This window comes from Trachymyrmex septentrionalis, unplaced genomic scaffold (genome assembly GCF_001594115.1).
Source record: "Trachymyrmex septentrionalis isolate Tsep2-gDNA-1 unplaced genomic scaffold, Tsep1.0 scaffold8, whole genome shotgun sequence".
Classification (NCBI taxonomy): Eukaryota; Metazoa; Arthropoda; class Insecta; order Hymenoptera; family Formicidae; genus Trachymyrmex; species Trachymyrmex septentrionalis.
The window spans coordinates 2994569-3006028 of record NW_017305987.1 but is presented as its reverse complement, the minus strand read 5'-3'; the positions used below and the strand labels follow the sequence as shown (position 1 = coordinate 3006028).

The 11460-nt window shown below is 36.4% G+C and overlaps 1 protein-coding gene across 1 annotated transcript in view; it reads right to left on the bottom strand.

Moving 5' to 3' along the window:
* The window catches only part of LOC108754420, a 67244-nt gene extending 61612 nt beyond the window's left edge, over window positions 1-5632 (bottom strand). The window contains exon 1 of the mRNA XM_018496679.1: window positions 5592-5632. The gene's annotated coding sequence lies outside the window, so the exon portion shown is untranslated. The remainder of the gene's footprint in view (window positions 1-5591) is intronic.
* Window positions 5633-11460: the final 5828 nt, after the last annotated feature.

Below are 11460 nucleotides of genomic sequence, written 5' to 3'. Positions count from 1 at the left end.
GCATATTGCTGTACAAAAGCAGATAATGGCTGCATTCAGCAGAAAAAACTAATCTGTTAGCGTTTGGTGATTCTTTAATATGATTAACACTAAGCGCTAACTGATTAGTTTTCTCTGCTGAACGCAGCCATTATTAAAAATACATTTGTTACACACTCGTCGTATTTCAATAGAAGCCTTTATAGCGGAAATCTGTCTTCGTTATTTATTAGCAACTTCTTGTCCGATTTATTTTGCGTAAATAAATCGCCCTCATGTTGTGCCTCATCAAATTTTCGCGAATTTCTTCCGTCGTTTCGACGACGGTGGTTCAGCTTCGAAAAGTTGCGACACTTGCGACGGTTTAACCGGAGATCAAGGTACTTGCGAACGTGAGATATGCCGCATTAAGATACACGAGATGATTGTTGGATGGATATCTGACGAGAACGCCAGGCGCCGCAGGAAATCCCGTGGAAGTCGCTGCCATTTTCAGAGGTTTCCTTCATCTCTCTCTCTCTCTCTCTCTCTCTCTCTCACTCTCTCTCTCTCTCTCTCTCTCTCTTTCGGACTTATGTTTTCCCTACGCTCGGCTGCGAGAGTCGAGGGTACTTTCCCCAGACAAATTTTAATTACAGCCGCTTTCTCACCCCAGGCAAACGCAAGACAAGTTTCCGCGTTTCGAGATTGCGACTTTGACAGTTAACATTTTATAAATTGCAATATATAAACTATTATTTTCAAATTATGATGAATTGAGCATTAAAACATCGCGTCCGATTAAATTAACTTATACTGCCAATTCAAAACACAAAAATCTAAATCAGATATATTCTTCTAATAAGATTCAAAATTGACGAAATTTTGCAAAAGTAAAATTTAGTTTAGTAAGTCAATCCCAAATTGAGATAAACCATTCTCGTAGTTCTTAATTTACTTAATTTAATTTTGTTTTTAACTTCTTTGTCGCCACGGAAACAAAAATTAATTGGAAGCGGGGAAGACTTACGAAGACAGGAAATCCCTTCTCAAGGAACCGCGCAGACTTGGTCCTAGGCGTTGTATCATCTCGGCTCGGGGTAACTCGAGGTGCATATTTCATCCCTTATTATTCGAGGGAACCGCGTGTTTCGTCGCCCAGCCGCACCGACGAACGGCCGCACTTTCATAACGCAGCTGCGAGCTTCTCTCCTTTCGTCTCGTTGATCCGTTAATTTATTTTATACGACCGCGCGTCCCGCAAGCGAAGCGCAAACGGCGCGGACAGCGCGGCTGCATTAGCGCGTTAACTCGCGAAAATTCTTTTTTCGTTGTTTATCGTCCGACAAGTTGGTTATCTTTGCGTCTGTGCGCGAAATACGTGTCGCCGTGTGAGCGATAATTTGTAATTTGCCTCGGCAAGCACGATTGCTATCGCGAATGAGTCGTGTCAAAATACCACTCCTTGCATTAGAATATTTTATATTTCGCCCTTTAGTAGAAACGCGTGAAAAATTTGTCGGACGACTGCTAGTCTGTTTTAGTTTAATTAAAATTTGTCACGCGAGAGTTGTTAAAATCTCTTGTACTTGTATAATGAATGTAAGAATAATAATATTTTGAGATGTTGATTCTGAATCTGCTACCAGAAAATCAGGTCGAATGTTTAAGATTAGCAATTTTTAAGACATATATTATATATCATTTCCAGATTAAAAATATCATTTTAAGATAATATTTTTTTCCGAGTAATTTAGATGCGACAAATGATGAGCAAGGCGAACATTTCCATTACAATTTGATTTAATTAAGAAATATTATTAGAGGTATCTCGAGACGAAAACATGCAAGACAATTACTGTTGGACTCTAATATGTGAAATCGATCCAAAATCGTATAAAAAAGCAAAAATTAAACGTTTAATATTTCTGATTTGTTTTTTATTGCAATAAAACTTCACTATATATTGGAAAAAATGTCTTCCTTTTATACCTTAAAAATCGGACTTGATGGCAATATTTCGATGACAGATTCGGGCTTAGCATAGAAAATTATTAGAAGCAGTCTGCATATGCTCTTGCACAAAAACAGTGTCTATATTTAATATTCTCATTCTACAAAAATGTTATTTTGTTTATTTAATTATCTCTTCATTTAATTATCTCTACATTAATCAAAATAAATTATAAATTCCGTAGGCGAAAAATTCTAGAAATGCTTTGTAAAAAATTTTTAATTCTGAAGGAATTCTGGAGAAAAAAAAGAATGAGGTACAGATGAAGAGTATAACTAAAGAATAAAACTCAAATTGGGAGATAACTAAAGAATATAATTAAAGGAACAATTCAAAAAATCAAAAGTATAATTAAGAAACGGGTTCTTTTTATTGAGTTAAAAAGAGTAGTCTAGGGAAAATGACAAGAGGTCGCGAAACAATTGCTATCGCTGCTCGCCGAGTCAGCGCTAACTGCAGACTACGCCCGAGAGGGTGGCAATGAAGTAGCAAGAGGAAGAGAGTCCTTCAGGACTTCGACGGACCAGCGGCAAGCGGAGTTATGATCCCACAATATCCTCTTATGATTGGATACTCGCAACTTTCCTGACCACCTCTTTCTTCCCTCGACGCGACTCTTCACCCTACGAATTTTAACATCCGTTGCACGTTCAACCTCGCCGCGGCGACTCGTCTCGTTTCTTCTTCTTTCTTTTCTTACTCGTCGAAAAGGCCAGAGAAAAGGGACGAAAAGAATTGCGGCTTTTCTTGCATAACGTTATAAGAATACTGCCACCGTCTGTTCCATTCGCCCTGACTTCTCGGTCGACTCTTCGTACGAGACACTTCGCATCGATTACCAGCAATCGAAGCATTCGCTGTGAACGGTGTTGCGTAACAGCTATCCTTATTTACAAGCTAACTTACGTAAGTACGAATTCAGCTGGCGATGAGAAACGGAGAAACACGCGCCAGCCTAATTGCAGCGCGGAGCTATTCGCCATCGACATCTCGAAACAGGAATCTCCCCGGACTTCATCAGAATTGCCAAACACACCACCCCCGTCATTGCATCCCGGATCCCAGTCACGCGCGACGATATCGATCCTTCGATCACCCTTTTCTCTCCATCGTTCCTTCTTTTTTTTTTCTCTCTTACAGAAAATGGGTATTCGACTTCGCGCCTCTTCTCTCGACCTTCGACGTCGAGCGGAAAATTAAACAAAAAACCGTCATGATCCCTTTCAGCGGCAGGCAATCATGGAGGCTTGCCCTCTCATATATAGCTAGTCAGGACGATAGGAGGAAGGAAAGAGGATGTCTAAGAACTTGCACGACTGACTCGCGCAAGTTCCTTTTCATCGAGGATTTAATATCAGTCTGTAGTAGCCAGAGCGGCACATCATTTGATCTGCGTGAACCCTTTTCCTCAATCGCTCTCCTCTTTACACTCTCTTTACAAAAGTGCCACTTTGTTTCATCGCGATGGTTATTAATAAGAAATTGCTGCTCACAGCATATTTCAAATCTTTCTTCAATTTCAAAACATTTCTAATAAAATCTTTCATTGTTGTCGATCGTTCTAAAGCTCTAATGCGGAATACGTGTCAGATTTCGATTTTTGTTAGACCTGGGCGTTAGTCTCAAAGTATATAGTAGCTTTATTCTCTTTCGAAAAAAAAAAGACTATTGTACACTCAGAGAAAAACATATTGGTAACTGCGTAGGTGTGTGATAATATACAAGTTTTATATTATATAGAATTAATGTAACAGTAGTTGAATAAACTATTTTATTATTACAGAAAATCGTAACCTCGAAAAGTGAACCAGTATATTATTAATAAAAAACAGTAAATGTTCACTAATAGTTACTTCAGTTATAAGTGTCTAAACTGAAGTCAATAATAATACATTGATTCACTTTTAGAGAACTGTAGTACAAGTATAATATGAAACTACAGTTGTCATTACACTGAGAAAAAAATTTGTTCAAGTAACTAAACACATTTAGTTGTTTGCAGATTTGGTTAATTCAACAAATTTTAATTGAATTTAATCCACTTAACATCGAACAATTTGTTTTAATTAAATAAAATTTGTTGAATTAACCAAATCTGTAAAAACAATCAAATGTTTAGTTCGTTGAACAAATGTTTTTTCTCAGTGTACCTATAGACATATATCACTCGTCGCCACTACGTTTTCTTCCTGAGTGTAAACATAGAAAATAAATATAACTTTTACTTGTTACAGTAATCCCGAAAAGCAATATTTTTTTTTTTTGACAAAGCGAACAAAAATGGAAAGAGATTTGAATTTTTCCTACTACAATGAATAACAGAACGACGTGACAACTAGTCATACAAATCAATAATTTGCCGCTCGAAATATCTTTCGGTTGTATCATTAAATAATAGCGCGCCGATCAGGCAAAATAACACGATGGATAATAAATAATGAATAATGATGTTCGTAATATCGTTGGTAACGAGGATGTTTCGCGGCGCAGTGTGGTTGGGAGCGCAATTCAGCGGTTAGAGGATTCAATACGAAGCATTACGAATTGTTACAAAAGTAGGGCATTATCGTTAGTAGCGAAGGCGAACGTAAACCTCGATAAACACGAAGTGTACCCAATATTTTTTCGCCGATGCCTATCGTACTTTCGACTCGTCGTAATCTCGCCCTCGATATCATCGGCAAATTGTTTTCTAACTGGAGAACGAGAGCGACCGAATGGCCCGTATATATTCTGCCGATGCCGACAATGTCTTTTATTACAAGGAGATATGTAACATTGATTGATAATATGAGTTTTATGGACTGAATGGAAAATTTCAGATCTAAATGAACATGTCAAAAAAGAAAGAATATATATATATTTTAAATATTAATCCTCTTAATTAATGTAAACTTTTAATTATTAGTTTTAATCGGGCATTGATATATCAGTCCCCCTACAAACAATACAATTTTTATTATACTTGTAAATTCGGGTCTTTTTTTATTCTAAGTTTTTTTTATTGTTCTAAGCATTCAAGAAACGTAGAAAAAAATCAGAATTACTTTCCAACAGCTCTATTATGTTGTCAAATAATTTTTTTAACTCAAATGTTAAAACTGTTATTTACTAAACATTGAAATTTAAGTAAAAATGAAAGTGAAATTTAAGAGTAAAATTTCATTTGTGCAAAAACGACTGATTGCAGACGGATGATTAAAATTTCATAATCCGAAATAAATCCAATCTATTTCCGATCTTATTCAAGCTTCTAATTTCAGAGTTGCGCGTATATTATTCCAATGCCTGATGTGTTATCCGGAAACAATTGTTTCCGTCAATTAACTGCAGGATCATGGAACGTTCTGAAGACTTCCCGAGATCTTTTTCAACCCTTCAGGGGAACAGCTCGGTTTCAAGAATATTATCTTTCTGCGTCGGGTATACGCCCGGTCGACCCCGTAGCTTCGTAATCCACCACCCGCGCATCATATGAGCTCGTAAAACCGCACTGTTCGTGCTCGTAAACATTCCTCGAGACTCTTTTCCTGGCACGAATGATGCCCTTTTACGCTAACCTGACCGATATGCGCGAGCGGTATTACTTGCATGATCGGCCGGCGGAAATCGCGCTTACCTAGAATCCTGAAGCCACCGCGTGATCGCCGATACGTTGCCCGCGCTTGGAACTCATCGACGGTGCATGTTCACCCAGCACTCGAGCTTTCATCGATGACTGCAAAATTGCCTGTGAAAAAAAAAAATAGGAAAAAATATGTGTTATTAAGGTATCGAAAGTTTTTCCTAGAATGCGGGGAACGCGGCGAAGTCTCGTATCGGATAGTGTTTACGACATTTTATGAAAACTTTTAACACAGTTTAAGTGAGAAGGCCATATTCAGTTAAGATATTGGTATCTAATATTTTTGTGCGTGACTTACAATTTCCAAGTTTAAGTAGACTGCCCGAGTCGAAATTTTTCTCCTATTTTGAACCTTAATTTTCGGACGTATGTAAACTCTAAAGATGATGTATGTAGACTCTAGAGATTTATAATAGGTTCTAATCTAATAAATTGAGCTCCTACGTGCAGCCTGTAAATGTTGTTGCAAGTTATTGTAAGATTTCCTATTTTTAGATTCAAAAGAAGTTTTCTAAATAGAAGCTGTAGATTAAGTAATATTAAAAGATAGCCCTATTTGATTGTACAAGTATCAAAACAGATTTATAAAGTTTTAATTGAAGTTGAAAGAGGTTCAAAGTAGGATTAAAATTTCGGCACTGATTATTTGTTAAAACATTTGTCAGTCCTGGATTGAAGCTGATTATGTAATATCGCAAATTAAATTTGCTAGGCAATTTAATACGACTGATGTTAATGAATGTCTATAAAACGCTAAAGAATTTATTACGAAAAATATCACCTCAGCCGGAATTCAAACCTAGATCTTTAGTTTAATTCAATGAAAAGCCAACTAATCTGCAGGCGAACGGACGTAGCGTAATTTACAACGTTCCACAGCGTGATTTCTCATACACGAGAACTATTCATTTAATGTTCCGAAACTATAAATTATTTTCTCACGTGTGCTTAGCCGGTTTCCATTTTACGATACCAGAAAACCAAAGGATTCGTCACGCCGCGTCAACCGGTTGAGTTTGATAATTAATCAGGGTTCCTTCATTAGCCATTTGCCAGCGCAGTGTGCAACTGACGTGAGCATAACGTCTCCGGTTGCCGAATCTCTCGAGACGGAATTACGTTACGTCGCGTCGCCTGTCGTACGCGCGATTATGCACAAGCTCCCTACTCCCGTTGGTCCTTCAACACCCTCGCGAACCAGTCCATCCTGCTCGATCCCGCCTCTTCGGCGAGCGTGTCGTGGAAACATGCAGTTCCTCTCCGTCTCCAGCGCGGTAGCGTGTTTCGGACAGGTCGCTTCATGTATTAATCATATGAGCGGCGAGCATAAAATGTTCGTCGCTCGACCATTTATGTTCGCCGCTCGACCAACTTCGAGAAAGCGTAACAACAGCTGCACTGAACAGAGGAAACTGTCGGGCCCGTCGACTCGTAGCGAGAGTTCCAACTTAATTTGCTGAGTGCTGATCCCAACAATCGTACTCGATTATTATCCAGCGATTGTATACACAATTGTTGTCTGTATTTTATGTAACTGTTAAGAATTATAATTGAGATTTCATTAAGTGAGATATTCAGCGCGATAATTATCGAGTTTCAAGCAGATATTTCTGCACGAGTTAAGTTTCAGAGAGTTATAAGAACGATAAGAACGATAAGAACGAAGGATGATTATCGCGCCGTTCTGTTTGAGGTAGGACTTAAGTTCGTTTCGTAAGTTAAACAAATATTTTCGCCAATTTTCAAGAGGTACTACAATAATTACATCCGCTCTACGTATTTTACAACTTATTTTCAGCCCATTCTCTAATCTCACCTCGGTGCATCCTCGAAGATTATGTCGCGAAACGCCATGCTGTTGCAACAGCGTAATCCGCCACACGGAAATCTCGCGAATCCTGGCAGAATGCGACGTCAGTTGTCCAGGAAATATTATTCGTAAAGAGGAATTTTCAGCGTGTACGAAGAGCTTTGATTTTGAGGACGCGCATCCAACCGTAAGCCGCGGCTGAATCAGCGCTCGTCCTTCGTCGAGGAATTATGAAGTATCAACCTTGCCAACTAGTCTACTTCAGTGATGTTTAACTTGCTAACATCGCATCAACATTTAATACAGGGAAAATGCAAAGCAATACGCAAACAAAATAGAGGAAGCCGAATGTGTGTTTAAGCTGTTATTTTTATCTCATTTCAAAAAATTTAATTTACCATTGCTTTAACATTTATAAGGTGCCTGCGAAAGATGTTGAAATTGAATGTGTACGATATAAGATGAAATGGATGAAAAAAGTTCATATATAAATTTATATCGAAAATGCTTTATTTAAAAATTATAAGTATTCAAAAGTTTACGAATCTATTTCTACAATAAGAATATTCATGAGAGTTCGGCAATCGTCACTTTTTAATAAAGTATTTTCGAAAAGAACGACTTTATAAGAGGATCTAGAATTTTGCTGGCTACAGATCTGAAAATAAATTTGTTGAGCAAAATAATTATTTGGCGCACAGCCATATCTGAAATAATTAAATTTAAATTAAAAATATATAATGTATTCATAACATCTAACTTCGATTATTGGCGTTCTCTCTCATATTTATATACAAAATAATTATGTTGGAAACTATAAAATGACGAGAGTAATGCTGCAAACAATTTTGATATTCTATCAATCAGTCTGAGTTTCCAATATACCTAATTATTTTAATGATTAACCAAAACTACTAGTAATCGTTCGTTTCATGCGGACATGAATTCATATGAACTTTTTTCATCTACTCAACACATAATCTCATTAAAACACTGTATAAAAGTTTAGTATCGACCTTTGCAGAGACCTTCCGTATATTCTTTCGTTGAATATTTAATTTTGTCAAAAATTTTATGCGAACGAACGTCGCATGCGCAGCTTATGTACCCGCGTCAGCTGGGTAAAATCTTAAATCCGCTACTTGATTTACGTGTGTCCTTTTTCAGGGATCACGTGTGCGTGTGGCACCGACTGTAGATCAGCGCGACAGGATTTCCTCCTCGCGGGAGTCCATCTCCCGCACTCATTTCCCACCGTGCAGAATCCCAGTGTAGCGTGTGCATAATGCATGGCCGATACGTGTTCGCGTTATGATATTTCTCGCGATAGAACTGGCGGTAGAACGCTGTTACTCGCGCGTTCTACATATATTCAGACTTCTGACGGATAACTCTCTCACGGGACGAGCTCCTCTTCTACCGCGCTCTCGATTTCTGCTCCTTTGATCGTCCGCGGATCTCGAGATTACTCGATGTCTCTTGATTTACTTCATATATCCTCCCGCGCGAAGGGATACGAAGGACTTGCTGTCCATTTTTTTAAATCTTAAATATTTTGTTGGCATTTGGCGAATCGCGATCAGATGAAATTTGTTGCTCGAGGATGTTTACAATTTCGAATAGGTTCTTTGAGATATATTGTATTTCTGAAGAATGCTGTACCAGATGTGCGATATTCGACTTCGCGAAGAATTCTTCAGAATAGAATGCACTTTTCTGCAGAATAGTTTCAAAAGATCTTTCTTTCTTTTGTAAGCATATATCTCTATATTATTTTTTATCAATAAAATGTGTATATGTGTGTGTGTGTGTGTGTGTGTGTGTGTGTGTGTGTGTATTCGTAATAAAATTAATTTAATTATATACTTAATTGAAAAATTTGTGTTAAATTTAAGATATTTCACATGTCCCAAACAGTCCACTCATTTTTGTGTCCATTTAACACAAGGTGAATGTTACAAATTACATATATAAAAAATAACAATGACATAAGTTGGAAGTCATCATTTTTTTATCAACATTTATAATAGATATATTAAAATAATATGTTTCAATAAATGTATGATATATTAAATTAACATATTTTATTCATTTATCTTAGAATTTAATATTTTAAGAAAAATTATTTTTATATTACTTGTTTATTTATAAATTGTGTTATTTAATACGTTGAATGTTAATTTAACACAAAATATTCAAATAACACAATTACATTATGTTAAATTAACATTCAGATATAAAATTCGATACAAAAATTATAACAAGAATTTGAGTGTCTAACACAAATACAAAATGTTTTTTACTGTGTAATATTATAATACTTTATAATAATATAAAATTAATATTATATATAATAAATTTACATTATAAAGTAATATTATATAATCAAATTAATTTTAATTACGAAAAATTTGTCTCTCTCCATTTAAAAATTTGCAAAGTTGCTTGTGATCGGGTAATTTAACAATTTGCGTCATGACTTATTGATGTGAAGTTTTCGAACTCCTTTCGTGTTCACGTTAACTTAGTAAAGCGTACTTGTACAACGAATGCAGGCCGATATTAATATTTCCTATTTCATTTGCGTGAAAGTTATCTGTAGAAGAACTCAAAGTCAAAGCAAATAATCCGAAACATTTAGCTTCTTTGAGACTCGCCTTTGGGACTTTGTAGACTGGATTTCTGATTACCCGAAGGGCTTTTCTATCAAGAGAAATATCCAAAACGACTCGCGGCACTGGCTTTCGAGTTAACAAGAATCACAAAGCAAATAAGAGCGACGTTAGTACAGTTGGCATTATGGTCTGATTTCGCTGCAGGTAGCTTAGTAATAATAACATTATGCATCGTAGAGATGTGCTGCAGAGGTCAGACGGAATTCCGGAGAAGCCGCATGCACCTCTATATGAATACAGTCGACTATGAAGTAGGAATTTTGAGAAACACATGATTATCAGACCGCATTTATAGCTCTTATAAGACATTTCGAATTATTATAATAATGAAACCGCATCTTAGTGAGTTTTAATAGAACTTAATAAAGATCTTAGGAATAAATTTTTAAGTTTTCATAGATATTTTTGTTAATAATAAAAAATGTAATGGGAACATAGAAAAACTGAAAAATGCGCACAACTACATAAAAAAAGAACAGTTTTGCCGAAGTATCTACAAAATTTATTCTAAATACAAATTTATTCTAAATACAAATCTGAGGATAATTTTGTTGGACTATGTCAAAATAATTATATAGGACGTTAAAGTTAGTTGTTAGAATGTCAAAACTATTTGTAGCGTGCTTGAGTTTCCTCATTGTTTCCTCGCAGCTTCAACATAATTATTTTGATGGTCCAACAAAATTGTTTTCAGATCTACTCGTATATGTTTATTTAAATATTTAGATTCTTCAACAAAATTTCTGTTCTCTCTTTCCATGTATTTTACATGAAACTTTTAATCTTTTAAAAACAATTTACATATTTACAGCGTCAATAAAAATTTTGAATTGCACAGTTCAATTATTTTATAAAATTTGTTCTTCTAGACCTTTATTTTCGTAATAAGAACAAATCCCATATTAAAAATCGAAGAATCTCGATCTGGCAGGATGCCTCGACTATTACCATTTCTTGTCGCGATAAAACGAAACATTCTCAACGATTCAATCATCCGCAGCGCAATCGTGCGCGCATTAAACGCTTGTCTTGGCAACAATAAAATCGCCTCAGGAGAATTCGCCGTCCCGAAGCAATTTCAGATAATATTGGCGTGGAGATGAACCGGAAGGCGGACGAAGAAAAGTGATTAGAAAGTTCACCAGCGATTCCCTCAGCTAGATATCGATGTGATTCCTGGCAATTTCCGTGCTGAGCCATCGTCTCGATTGACGGCGCATCGGACAGCGGCCGTGAACGTCGCGTGCAATAATGCAATATCAACAATTCTTCATAGAGAAGCTCTTCTTGAAAACTAGAGTGATATAAGTGGAAGGACGATATCGCGAAAAGAATTAAATATTAAATTGCATTGATGTTTAATGTTTCGCGTTATTGT